At 42.7% G+C, this 13,013-nt stretch overlaps 1 protein-coding gene across 11 annotated transcripts in view; it reads right to left on the bottom strand.

Moving 5' to 3' along the window:
- ash1l (ash1 (absent, small, or homeotic)-like (Drosophila)) overlaps positions 1 to 13,013 on the bottom strand; it is a 371,451-nt gene that overhangs the window by 172,187 nt on the left and 186,251 nt on the right. The gene's annotated exons all lie outside the window — the stretch shown is intronic.

Here is a 13,013-nt window from a genome sequence, read left to right as displayed (position 1 = left end):
TTTTATCCCTTTTATATTATTTTCTGTTCTTATCAATTCTGCTAGCAGTTCTATAGCTAACGCGAACAATAAGGGTGATAGTGGGCATCCCTGCCTTGTTGATCTGCTTAAGTTAAATTGCTTTGATATATATCCATTTACTGTCACTTTCGCCAATGGCCCCATATAATGCTTTAATCCAATTAATATACTTCTCTGGTAAACTTAATTTTTGCAATACTTTGAATAAATAATTCCATTCTACTCTGTCAAAGGCCTTCTCTGCGTCTAAAGAAACTGCTACTGTTGGCGCTTTACTCCCTTCTACTGCATGAATTAAGTTAATAAATTTACAAATATTGTCTGTTGTGCGTCTTTTTTTAATAAATCCAGTTTGGTCTAGATTTACCATTTTAGGTACATAATCTGCTAATCTGTTTGCTAATAGTTTAGCTATTATCTTATAATCTGTGTTAAGTAATGATATTGGTCTATATGACGCTGGTGCGAGTGGATCTTTCCCTTGGTTTAGTATTACTGTAATTATTGCTGTTTTACATGAATCTGGTAAGCTTTGTGTTTTGTCAATCTGGTTGATTACTTCCAGGAGGGGAGGAATTAATAAATCTTTAAATGTTTTATAGAATTCTATTGGGAATCCATCCTCTCCTGGTGTTTTATTATTTGGTAATTTTTTTATTATCTCTTGTATTTCTACTATTTCAAATGGTTCTGTTAATTTATTTTGTTCCTCTATTTGTAATTTTGGTAGTTCAATTTTAGTTAAAAATTCATCTATTTTGCCTTCTTTCCCTTCGTTTTCAGTTTGGTATAATTGTTCATAGAATTCTCTAAAGTTTTCATTGATCTCCGTTGGATTATATGTGATTTGTTTGTCTTTTTTCCTTGATGCCAATACCATTTTCTTAGTTTGTTCTGTCTTAAGCTGCCATGCTAGAATTTTGTGCGTTTTTACCCCTAGTTCATAATATTTCTGTTTTGTCTTCATTATGTTCTTCTCCACCTTATATGTTTGTAGTGTTTCATATTTTATTTTTTTTATCTGCCAATTCTCTTCTTTTAGTTGTATCTTCCTTCATTGCTAATTCTTTTTCTATATTTACTATTTCCCTTTCCAACTGCTCTGTTTCCTGATTATAGTCCTTCTTCTTATAACTTATTATTTGCCCTCTGATGAACGCTTTCATTGCGTCCCATAGTATAAACTTATCTTTCACTGATTGGGTATTTATTTCAAAATACATTTTAATTTGCCTTTCAATGAATTCTCTAAAATCCTGCCTTTTAAGTAGCATGGAGTTTAATCTGCATCTATACATTCTTGGAGGGATGTCCTCTAACTCTATTGTCAATATCAGGGGTGAGTGGTCCGATAATATTCTAGCTTTATATTCTATTTTTCTTACTCTATCTTGCATACGAGCTGATAACAAAAATAGTTCTATTCTTGAGTATGTTTTATGTCTACCCGAATAATATGAATATTCCTTTTCCTTTGGGTGTTGTTTCCTCCATATATCCAAAAGTTGCATTTCTTCCATTGATTTAATTATAAATTTGGTTACTTTGTTCTTTCTGTTAATTTTTTTTCCCAGTTTTATCCATATTTGAATCCAAATTAAGGTTGAAATCCCCTCCTATTAATATGTTCCCTTGCGTATCTGCTATCTTCAAAAAAATATCTTGCATAAACTTTTGATCTTCTTCGTTAGGTGAATATACATTGAGAGGATTCCAAAACTCCGAATATATCAGAAATTTTATCATTACATATCTCCCTGCTGGATCTATTATTTCCTTTTCTATTTTAATTGGTACATTTTTACTGATTAATATAGCTACTCCTCTAGCTTTTGAATTATCTGACGCTGCTGTTACATGTCCTACCCAATCTCTCTTTAATTTCTTATGCTCCATTTCAGTTAAATGTGTTTCTTGCACGAATGCTATATCAATTTTTTCTTTTTTCAGTAAATTTAGCAATTTCTTCCTTTTGATTTGGTTATGTATTCCGTTAATATTTAAAGTCATATGGTTCAGCGTAGCCATTTCATACTTTGTTTATCTTCCCTTTCCGTTTCTCCATCATCACCTTTCCTTCTTATCCATTTCAGCTTTCTTGTTTTGAACACTTTATAAGACAACATTTCTAAAACATCAAACATTTTCCTTATCCTCCTATTTAAAACTTCTTTAACCCCATTCTCTCCTCCCCCTCCTGAGTTGCCCTTTATCCCTTGTCGGGCAACCACATCTCCCCTCTCCATTTGGATTTGCGAATTCACTCGCAAACGTCAACTGATTTTGCAGTGACCATAACTCCTCCCCACCCAGCCCTCCCCCCGGAAAAGATTTCAATTTTCATATGTAACAAAGGTCACTCTTTTAATTCCCTCCTTATTCCCTCTATTCCCTTTCCTTCTCTTATTAATTCTTATCTATACTCTATATATTTTCCTCTAAATACAGATACATTCATGTATACACACACACACACACACACACACACATATACCCATATACATATAGTTCGTGGTCATTTTTACTCTCATTACATGTCTTCATCTCTCTGCTTGTTTTGTAGTTGTTCTGCAAATTTTCGTGCTTCCTCTGGATCCGAGAATAGTCTGTTTTGCTGCCCTGGAATAGCTATTTTAAGTACCGCTGGGTACTTTAACATAAATTTATATCCTTTTTTTCATAAGATCGTTTTTGCTGTATTGAACTCCTTTCTCTTCTTCAGGAGTTCAAAACTTATATCTGGATAGAAAAATTTTTTTTGACCTTTGTATTCCAGTGGCTTTTTGTCTTCTCTTATTTTCTTCATTGCTTTCTCCAATATATTTTCTCTTGTTGTATACCTTAAGAATTTTACTAAAATGGATCTTGGTTTTTGCTGCGGTTGTGCTTTCGGGGCTAGTGTTCTATGTGCCCTCTCTATTTCCATTTCTTCCTGTAATTCTGGTCTTCCTAGGACCCTGGGGATCCAATCTTTTATAAATTCTCTCATATTCTTGCCTTCTTCATCTTCCTTAAGGCCCACTATCTTTATATTATTTCTTCTATTATAGTTTTCCATTATATCTATCTTCTGACCTAACAGCTCATGTGCCTCTTTAACTTTTTTATTAGATTCTTCTAATTTCTCTTTTAAGTCTTCTACTTCCATTTCTACGATTATTTCTCGTTCTTCCACATTTTCCACACTTTTTCCTATCTCTGATATGACCATTTCTATTTTATTCATTTTTTCTTCTGCATTCTTAATTCTTCTTTTTATCTCATTAAATTCTTGTAATTGCCATTCTTTCACTGATTCCATATATTCTTTAAAAAAAGATATATCCATTGTCTTGCCTTTCTCTTCTTCCTCCACTTCTTTCTGTTCTTCTTCTTCTTCTTCCTCTGGATTGACCATCTGTTGTTTCCTTGTTTTCTTTTTACCCTCTTCTTTCTTGTTGTCGTTATTGTCTGTGTTCTGCACCTGCTGCTGTGTTGCAGGTGTCTCTCTCAGCTGTGGAGATCGACTCCGCAGCTGTTCCCCCCTCCCGTCAGTGTGTTTTTTTTCATACGCGGTTGCGCACTTTTACTCGGCTCTGCGAGCCATTTTTATAGTCCCGAGCCCGGGACTTCCACTGACCTGAGGGAGTGGGCTTCTCTCTCCGCGGCGGGCCTCCTCGGACAGGTAAGGCCTTCAGCTTCTTCTTCTGACGTTCTTTCTTCTTCTCTTCTTCCCGTTGTTTTCGACTTTTCTCTCTTCGCTGCCATTTTCTTCTCACCTTTATTTTTACTTTGTTTTAAATTTTAGTCTTGTACCTTTGTGTTTTGTGTGATTTTTTTTTACTTTTCGGAAGAGGGCTGGAATTCCCTGACTGGCCACTACTCCATCACTTGACTCCTCCTCATAGGTTACTAGTTGAGTGGACTCCAAGGAGGGTAGTCATTCCTGGTCCTCTTGAAATCCATGATCATCTCCTCCGTCTTATCCACATTTAGACTCAGGTTGCTACTTTTGTACCATATCACAAACTTTCCAACTCCTCTCCTGCTGTTGTTGATGGGCCCTGACAGCTAACCCTGATCTTGCCCTATTGTACCTGGCAGCACCCACTGCTGCTTTTCTGTCATTTAGGTTAGGGCCATCAGTTGAAAGTGACAAAGGATTTGCCATACAATTTAATCAGACGTGGGAACACTGATTAATGACCATATTCTTGCAGTTTCTTGCTCAAGGGGACTTCAGCCAAGAATGTCATACACATTGCTGTTACGAATCTACCATTTCATAACTTGCATGTCCTGGCTGTTCTAATGCTGCACACAATTTGTTAATCATAGGATCAATTTGGGAGGTGAGGCTGTACATTTTAAAGAAGGTAGATTTAACTTCTGGCAGAAGTTTAGCAGCAGATTTATAACCAAGTGCTATTTAAAGAAGTGCATGAAATCTGAGGCCGCAGCAAATAGAAATCAAGCATTTCATTCAATAAAAAGGAATGGAATTCAGTGGTGCCAGGATCTATGTTTAATGGAGAATCACTTTACATTTCCTCTTTCCCAATTTTAATGAAGTGTCTTTGAACTACAATATATATTGTTTTTAATTTAGACATTCAACACAGTAACAGGCCCTTCTGGCCCATGATCCCGTTCAGCCCAATTGAACATATTGAAGGGTGGGAGGAAACCGGAATACCCAGAGGAAACCTACGCAGACCAGGGGAGAGTGTACTAATTCTGTGCAGATAGCGCTGGATTCAACCCTAAACCGCCGGCGCTGTTACAGCGTTACGCTAACTGCTACATGAACCGTGCCGCATCACTGCTTTTCTCTCTGAAGATGCTGCCTAACCTGCTGAGTGCTTTCAGTATTTTCCATTTCACATTTCCAGCACTCGGTGTCATGATCGTCAAAATGCTCCTGTATTCCATTTCAGAACATAAAAATATAAGAAATAGGAGCAGGAGTCGGCCATCTGGCCTGTCAAGCCTGCTCCTCCATTCACTAAGATCATGGCTAATCTGATGATTGGCTCATCTCCACTGACATTTTCCCCCCCCATATCCCTTAATTCCCAAACTATCCAAAAATCTATCCAACCTTGATTAAATATATTTACTGAGGTCGCTTCAGCTGCTTTATTCTGGTCTCCCTCCTAACGGATATAACTTACCTACGTTATTGCCTTTCATAATTTTATACGTTTCTATAAGATCCCCTCTCATTCTTCTAAATTTGTGAGTAACAATGAAGGACAACATTATATTTTCCTTCTTGATAGATTACTGCACCTGCAAACCAATCTCTTGAGAATCATGCACAAGCCCTCCCAAGTCCTTCTGCACGGCAGCGCGCTGCAATCACTTGCCATTTAAATAATAATCTGATCTTCTATTTTACCTTCCAAAGTGAATAACCTCACATTTATTAACATTGTCCTCCATCTTCCAGACCCTTGCCCACTCATTTAATCTATCTTTATCTTTCTGCAGACTCTCCATAGCCTCTGCACAATTAGCTTTTCCACTCAATTCAGCAAGCTTAGATACACGACACTCTGACCCCTCTTCCAGATCATTATTATATATTGTGAACAGTTGCGGGCCCAGCACCAACTCCTGCAGCACCCAACTCTCAACTGATTGCCAACCAGTGCAGTAAAATTCCACAAATCCAGTCGCCAGAAATCTGGATCACCCAAGAATCTGGATTTCTTGAAAACACTCACCTGAAATCCAGACCACCCGAGAATCCAGACCTCAAAAACTTTAGCCTGGAATCTGGATCACCCAAGCATCCAGACTTCTTGAAAACACTCACCTGAAATCTAGACCATCCGAGAATCTAGACTTCTCAAAAACTCTTGGCTTTTGTGGCATGCAAGCATTACTTGTGCACATGGGTGCGCTGTGTAAGCGCCACAGATGTACTGTCCGAGAATCTGGAAAACCTGAAAATCCAGATTTTAGGAATTTTGCTGTATTTTCAGTACTGTACTTTCAGTATTTTCCATTTCACATTTCCAGCACTCAAGGAGTTGACCATCAAAATGCCCCTTCATTCCATCTAGGTTAAAATTTCACTGCTGCACTGAAGACAATGGAAATTTTACTCACCAAAGTCTATCTTCATAGAGAAGTGCCTCCAGACATATGGGATGTGGTGCATTTCTTGCAAAGTCTGGCCGTGAAACTTTATGGCCAGCAGGTGCTGATGCACTGCAGTGTACTTGGTAGACGACTGTAGCTTTGCAGATACTCAGTGCATGTCTATTCTCAATGTCCATTCCCAAACTTGTACAAATGCAAACAGTACAGCTCGACTCCTGTGATTGGGCTAACCTTAGTTCTAGGAAATTGACGACAATATTCTCAGCACTGATACCTAGATCGCACATTCTTACTCTTTATACTGGCCGGCTCTTAAATCGGCTATCTCCCCTCTACATTCTAAGTCCTGCTGCGGGATCTTGATCGGAAACACTGACTATCCCAGTGGACAAGCCCACAGGACCCCAAAACCAAGCAGCAATAGAAATTCACCAAGACAAATAGTTACTTAAATAAAAGTTGCTTTACAGGATCAAATTTTAAATTATTACTACTAACTTAACCCCCTTCTAATTCTAAGCGCACGAGTATGTAAGTTCAGAAAAGTTCTTTAATTCACAGTCCAATTACACTTCTCACTCCTCCAAGTTCACTGGTTGCAGGAAATTCTTATATCGTGCACAGAATTTAACATTTATAAAGTTCACCATGCTTTGGTGCTTGAAAGGTAAGTGGTTACCACTCAGGACGGTTCTTGTTGGTTTTCAGAGAGAGACTTGTTGCTTGTTGGACACAACTGATTGCTTTCCGATCAGCCATTTCATTGCCTTACTAAAGAAACTTGCCCCATCAGGGTTTTCATCAGATCACCACAGAGTTCCTTTTCTGCTTCCCTTATTTCAAGTGAAACATTATACAACCAGCCACCTCCTCTTGTATGGACCACAAGGGCTTTGAGCAGGTTGAACTAAGAACTCACAACCCATCTTCAAAATGGGATTTTTCCACAAGCTTGCCAGCTTGTCCTGTTCCAGTCCCCGCTGCTGCTGCTGAACTGTTGAACTGAATTTTCTCTCTCTAAGCACTTTCAGGTGGCCAATTACCCCGCTTGTAAAGCCACATATTTTGGCAATATGCAGCTGTTGGGAGGCCACCTGAATGTGCAGGAGGCACTTGGAAGGTGAACTTTGTAACGTCCTCAGAGAGGGATAATCGCCGCAGCACAGTGGCCTCCCCAGCCATCTGAATGCAGCCTCCTAAAAGCGGCTGCATTTGGGATGACAGTCAGCTGGCGAGTGCCTGACAGCTCCTTTCCAAGCTGCCCCTTTCCAAGCTGCCCCTTCCTCCGGCGCAGGATGTCGGGGCAGGGGCAGCTGGCTGGGCTGTCAGCGCGGGAACTGCGGGGCTAGAATGGCCGGCGGGAGAGAAGGGGGCTGGGCTGTCAGCGTGGGGACTGCAGGGCTAGAGTGGCTGGCAGGGGCTGGAGCGGCCGGCAGGGGAGAATGGGGGCTGGAGCGGCCGGCGGGGTAGTAGGGGACTGGAGCGGCCAGCAGGAAAGAATGGTGGCAGGGCTGTCACCGTGGGGACTACAGGGCAAGAGCAGCCAGCGGGGGAGAAGAGGGCTGGGCTGTCAGCGTGGGGACTGTAGGGCTAGAGCAGTCAGCAGGGGAAAACAGGAACTGGAGTGGCCGGCGGGGGAGAATGGGGACTGGAGCGGCTGGCGGGGGAGAAGGGGGATGGCCGAAACAATGCCGATACCCAACTCAAGCGCTGTACTCACCCGCCGGCCGTTCTAGCCTTTTTCTCTCCCGCTGGCTGCTCCAGGCCTGTGAGTGGAGAGAGAGCGGGGCAGCGGGATCAGTGTGGGAACGTCCCGCACTGATAGCCCGCGCTGGCTGTCCCAGCTGACAGCCAGCCATCCTGAATTGACAGCCCAAGGGACAGGAGCCGGAATGCGCTCAGATGCGCATCCCGGGGCAGCTGTCCTTTCAGGTGGCCAGTGCTGCACTTTCAACGCTGGCTCCTGAATAGCAATTTAAAGGGACGCTCTGCTTCTTGAGGCACATTCTTTAGCACAGAATGCACCTGAAAAAGCTTCTCTCTCTCTCTCTCTCTCTCTCTGACCCTCTTAAAACAGCCAACTGCACTCAGACAGACTGCGGCTCCGGACCAAATCTTCTGAGTTCGTTCATCTGTTGCTTTCCAAAACAATAATCCTTTACTCCACAGCATGTCCAATTAACACCTATTTGTTAAGTCCTTATAGGCTCTCTTCAAAGTTTGTGGAAAGGCACTCAGAGCCTGGACTGTCTGGCAGTTTAAATGAGATCTGTTTTGAAGTGTTTGTATGTGACCTACACTAAAAACGGCCACAATTTATCTCCTTTAAAACATATCTATATACAATATAAAATATAACATAATCTGCCACACCTGCTTGACCTACCAGGTTCATCAAGTAAAGAGTGAAAAACAAAAGTCTGCAGGTATTGTGATTGTAGTAAAAGCACAAAAACGCTGGAGGATCTCAGCAGGTCTCACAGCGTCCACAGGAGGTAAAGAGATATAACCAAAGTTTCAGGTTTGAGTTCATAAAGCAGTTGGTTTATTTTTAACACAGTGAACTCCTCTGGGCATGCCATGCCATTTGCATGTAATATGTATCTTTGCACGATGATGCTACTCCAAAATACTGAATTTCATGACTCGTTCATGACAATAAATCCTGATACAACTTCTTCGCTGATGCCTGGGAATCTCTGATCAAAGAGGAGGAGTATTTAAGGGGGCACTGAGAACTTGAATCCATGTGCTGACAGTATACAGAAGCCTAGACAGAACAGAGCAAGGAATGCACCACCTCATAGACCTCACACCTGCCTGTCCTGTCAGGAACTTGCCGCTTCAGCTGTGGGAGAGTCTGCAAACTCCAATGAGAACTACATCAGCCAGCTCAGAAGGCAAAGTATCAAAGTGCACAAAAGTCATCCTGAATCCTGTGGAACTGCTCATGAAGACATCAACACACATGGCAGAGACAGAGCCCATCATCAGTTCTCACTGATCAGGCCAGTCCATCTGCCCACGCCAGCGTAGTGTCCAGCCAATGGGGAAAATAGAAAACACACAGTTTGGCTTTCGTACCCAGAGCCCCAAAGAAAATATCTATGACAGCCTTGCTTCTTGCCTGAAATTGTGACATACAAAGACTATCAGGATGGCAAAAGAACAAAGGCTTAATGTCCCTGTTGAAGAAATCACGTCTAAGAGGAACTTCACATAGCGCTTTGCATTTCTGGTTGCTGTGAAGACCAGTTTGAAGTCGACATGTTACATAGCCAGTTGAGAGGAGCTGGAGGACCCATGGAGAGAAATGCACAGTCATTTTTGGGTCGGGAACCTTCTGAGGTCTTGAAACATTGCTCCCCATAGGTACTTCTTGACCTGCTGAGTTCCTCCATCTTCTCTTTGCAGATCATATAAAATCCTGATTTCAAACCAAAGAGGAATTGGAGGTAGACAGCGATTGAGAAAGCATCCACCGAGGGAAATGGGCAGTCAATGTTTCGGGTCAGGACCCTTTGACAAGGACTTGAAACGGTGACTGACCATGTCTCTTCATGGACGCTGGCTGACCTGCTGAATCCCTCCAGCTTCTCACTGTTTGTTCAGGATTCCAACACCTGTAGTTTCCTGTGCTTGTCCACTAAGTTTAATTCTAATCCTAATCTCCCCTGGGCAATGTGCCTTTAATGAATAGTTCACATCTGTTTTTTTTTTGCAGTCAATTAATTAGATGCAACTAGAACCTTACTGGTGACTAAGAAAAATTGTTATAAGGCTTTGATTTATTCTGACATTCAGAACCGAACTGTAACAACTCACAGACTGGAATTGATGGTGGCAGTAATGAATGAGCAACATTAACTTGTGGTATTTTAATACTGCAGAAGCAAACAAGATTTCAAAATTTTAAGATTCCTTTATTGCTGTGTAATAGTACAGAACATGTAATATTACCCAAAATTGCCTTCTGCCGCCATAAGGCAAACAAAGAGAAAGAAAATCAAAAGAGAATCCTTTCAGGGTTTCTGAGAGTCCGAGGATTTGCCTCCAGCGCTCCTGCAGCCTCTGCAACTGCACAGACTCCTGTTCGATTCATCGGCACTCTGAGCTCCAGATCCAAATCTCCATCACAATCAGGAACCCTTCAGTGCCCAAGGCCTATTGGGAGCTCTCAGTCCCCTCTCAAATCAAGGTTCTGATAGCTGGTTCCCATGGATCCAGTCTCCAGCAGCTTGCAGCTTGTGAGGGTCCCTGGACCTCAAGTTGCCAACAGCCCATAGGTTGTGTGGGTCCCTCAGCCACAGAGCCTTTTACTGGTTCGGTGCTGTGGTCACCCTTCCCTGTGGGGTTATCTCCTCTGCTTCTTCTTCTCCACAAGGGTTTGTTCTCCCAGTTTCTGGTGCCCTGCGCAGGTCCATTGATCCCCAGAGTCTGCAACTCCTCGTGGCTGCCTGTTGAGCACAGGCACCACCATCTTGGGCACAGACCACCACGAATACAAGATCTTAAAATAAAACATCACCTTTTCCTTTCACAGGCCATTTAAAGCCGGCACAGAGCCGCTGGTATAGGACTGGATGGTTGTACCCTTCGGAGTAGTACTATGTCTCCACTCTCCCAAGCCTGCACCAGTGTTAGCGATGCCAGTACAGCAGCTCCGGCAACACCGCCATTTAAAAAAAAATTATTGTCAGAGTACATCACATACAACCCTGAAATTCCTTTTCATGTGGGCGATGCAAAATTATCACTTAACTGGTAGTGCAAAAAAAAACTGTATTGAATGTACACATGTAAACAAATAAAGAAATGAAAACAAATTGACTGATCAAAAAAAATAAAGTGCACAAGTGAGAGTCCCTAGATGAAACCCTGATTGAGTTTGTCGTTGAGGAGTCTAACGGTGGAGGGGGAGCAGCTGGTCCTGAACCTGGTGGTGTGACTCATGTGGCACCGAGACCTCTTTCCTGATGGCAGCAGCGAGAACAGAGCGTGTGCTGGGTGGTGTGGATTCTCGATGCTTGCTGTTGATCTCTGACAGCAGTGATCCCTGTAGATTTTCTCAATGGGTGGGAGGGTTTTACCTGTGATGTCCTGAGCTGTGTCCACTACCTTTTGCAAAGATTTTCACTCTCAGGGGCATTAATGTCCTCACACCAAACTGAGATGCAGCTTACTGTAGAAATTTGCCAGGGTTTCCAAAGTCATACTAAGCTCTGCAAACTCCTGAGGAAGAAGAGGCACTGACATGCTTTCTTCACTATGCCATTTGTGTGTTGGGTCTAGGAAAGATTCTCTGAGATAGTGACTCTCCATTGGTACTGGAGCACATAATATGCAATGAACACAATGCAGTGCATATTTACTTCATCCAAAGTCCAAGATGGCAGCATGGCTGTAGCCTGCAGCGCCCTCTCCATACCAGGTGCTACAGGAATCGCCTCAAGTAGCACTGTGCTCAATCCTTGAGCTAACGAGGAAGGTGACTGGAACACAGGGAGTCAAACGTTGAAATATGGGGAACTCAAAGGAGGAGCAGAGGCCACAGACCTGACTACCAGGGGACGGAGCTTACTTTGTGACCTTGAAAGGCTGAGGGTATTGAGGCCTCTGCTGGGGCAATATTGGCTTCAGTTTTCGGTGCCGGAGTTGACATTGCCTGTTGCTGGGGATGGAGATGACGTGGCGCAGTTGGAGGTGCCCCAAGGTGTTCCAAGTGGCAGAGTCGCGGGGCTGGTTCGGGGATCCTGACGATGTGTGTTCAGGATTGCTGGGGCCTTAGCGGGTAGAAGATTCCGTGGCTTCGACCTCGAGAGAAGGTGAACTGTGAGAGTGGTTTCCCTTTAAAAAAGTCAATTTAACATCCAGATGCCGAGAAACTTGGCAGCATGGTAGTAGCCTGTAGCAGCCTCTTTGGATCGGGTGATCGGTCTCTAGTGGACATTTAACACCTAAAGACATATTTCAACCTGTCTCTTCTGTATCCATGGGCCCAGACTCTGAAAACTATGGCACTGCTTTTTTATATATGTTTTAAGTAGTTGTGTGTGATTGGAGATGTGTGTGTAAGAGAGAGTTTAATTTTGTGATATTTCACTGCCCCGCAGGGATATAGTGATGGCTAAGGAGCAAGATGGCGGCACAGCAGTCGCTCGCAGCGGCCTCTGGGGACCTGGTGCTTCTGTTCCTATGCTGTTTGTAGTTGTTGTTGTTTTTATGTAGCACCGTTGTCTCGTTTTTCCTTAAAGTGACAAATAAAGCCTACTACTACTTGAAATTCAAGAGCTACAGAGGCAGGAAAGATAATACAAACTGGGTCTGTATCCTCAGGAATTTAAAGGATGAAGGAGGGCTTTGATTGATTTTAAAGATATCAAATGGGAACTTATAAAGCAGATGTTTCCCCAGTACAGGAGCCAAAAATGTTCAAAGTCAGAGCCAGACTTTTCTGGGAGGAGATGAGGAAACATGGAGGATAGTAGATAAGTGGGATTCCCTTCAATAAGGATATTGATGCTCCAACAATCGTCCAGGACAAGAGGGCACAACTTCAGAATAAAAGGGTGTCAATTCAAAACAGAGGTGCAGAAACATTTCTTCAGCCAGAGGACCGAAAGTCTGTGGAACTTGTTGCCATTGGTAGCTGTGGAAAGGAGGTCGTTGGGTGTACTTAAGGCAGAGAGTGACAGGTATTTGATTAGTTAGGGGATCAAGGGTTATGTGGAGAAGGCAGGGGAGCAGGGCTGAGTGGGAGGATGGATCAGCTCATGATGGATTGGCAGAGCAGACTTGATGGGGCGATTGGCCTACTTCTGCTCCTATTACTTGTGATCTTGTGACTTTAAAATCAGAGATTGATAGATTTTTCAAAGTCCCAAAGGAAATGAGGTAATAAT

The sequence above is a fragment of the Narcine bancroftii genome, chromosome 5 (assembly GCF_036971445.1).
Source record: "Narcine bancroftii isolate sNarBan1 chromosome 5, sNarBan1.hap1, whole genome shotgun sequence".
NCBI lineage: Eukaryota > Metazoa > Chordata > Chondrichthyes > Torpediniformes > Narcinidae > Narcine > Narcine bancroftii.
This window is presented reverse-complemented; position numbering and strand designations above follow the sequence as displayed.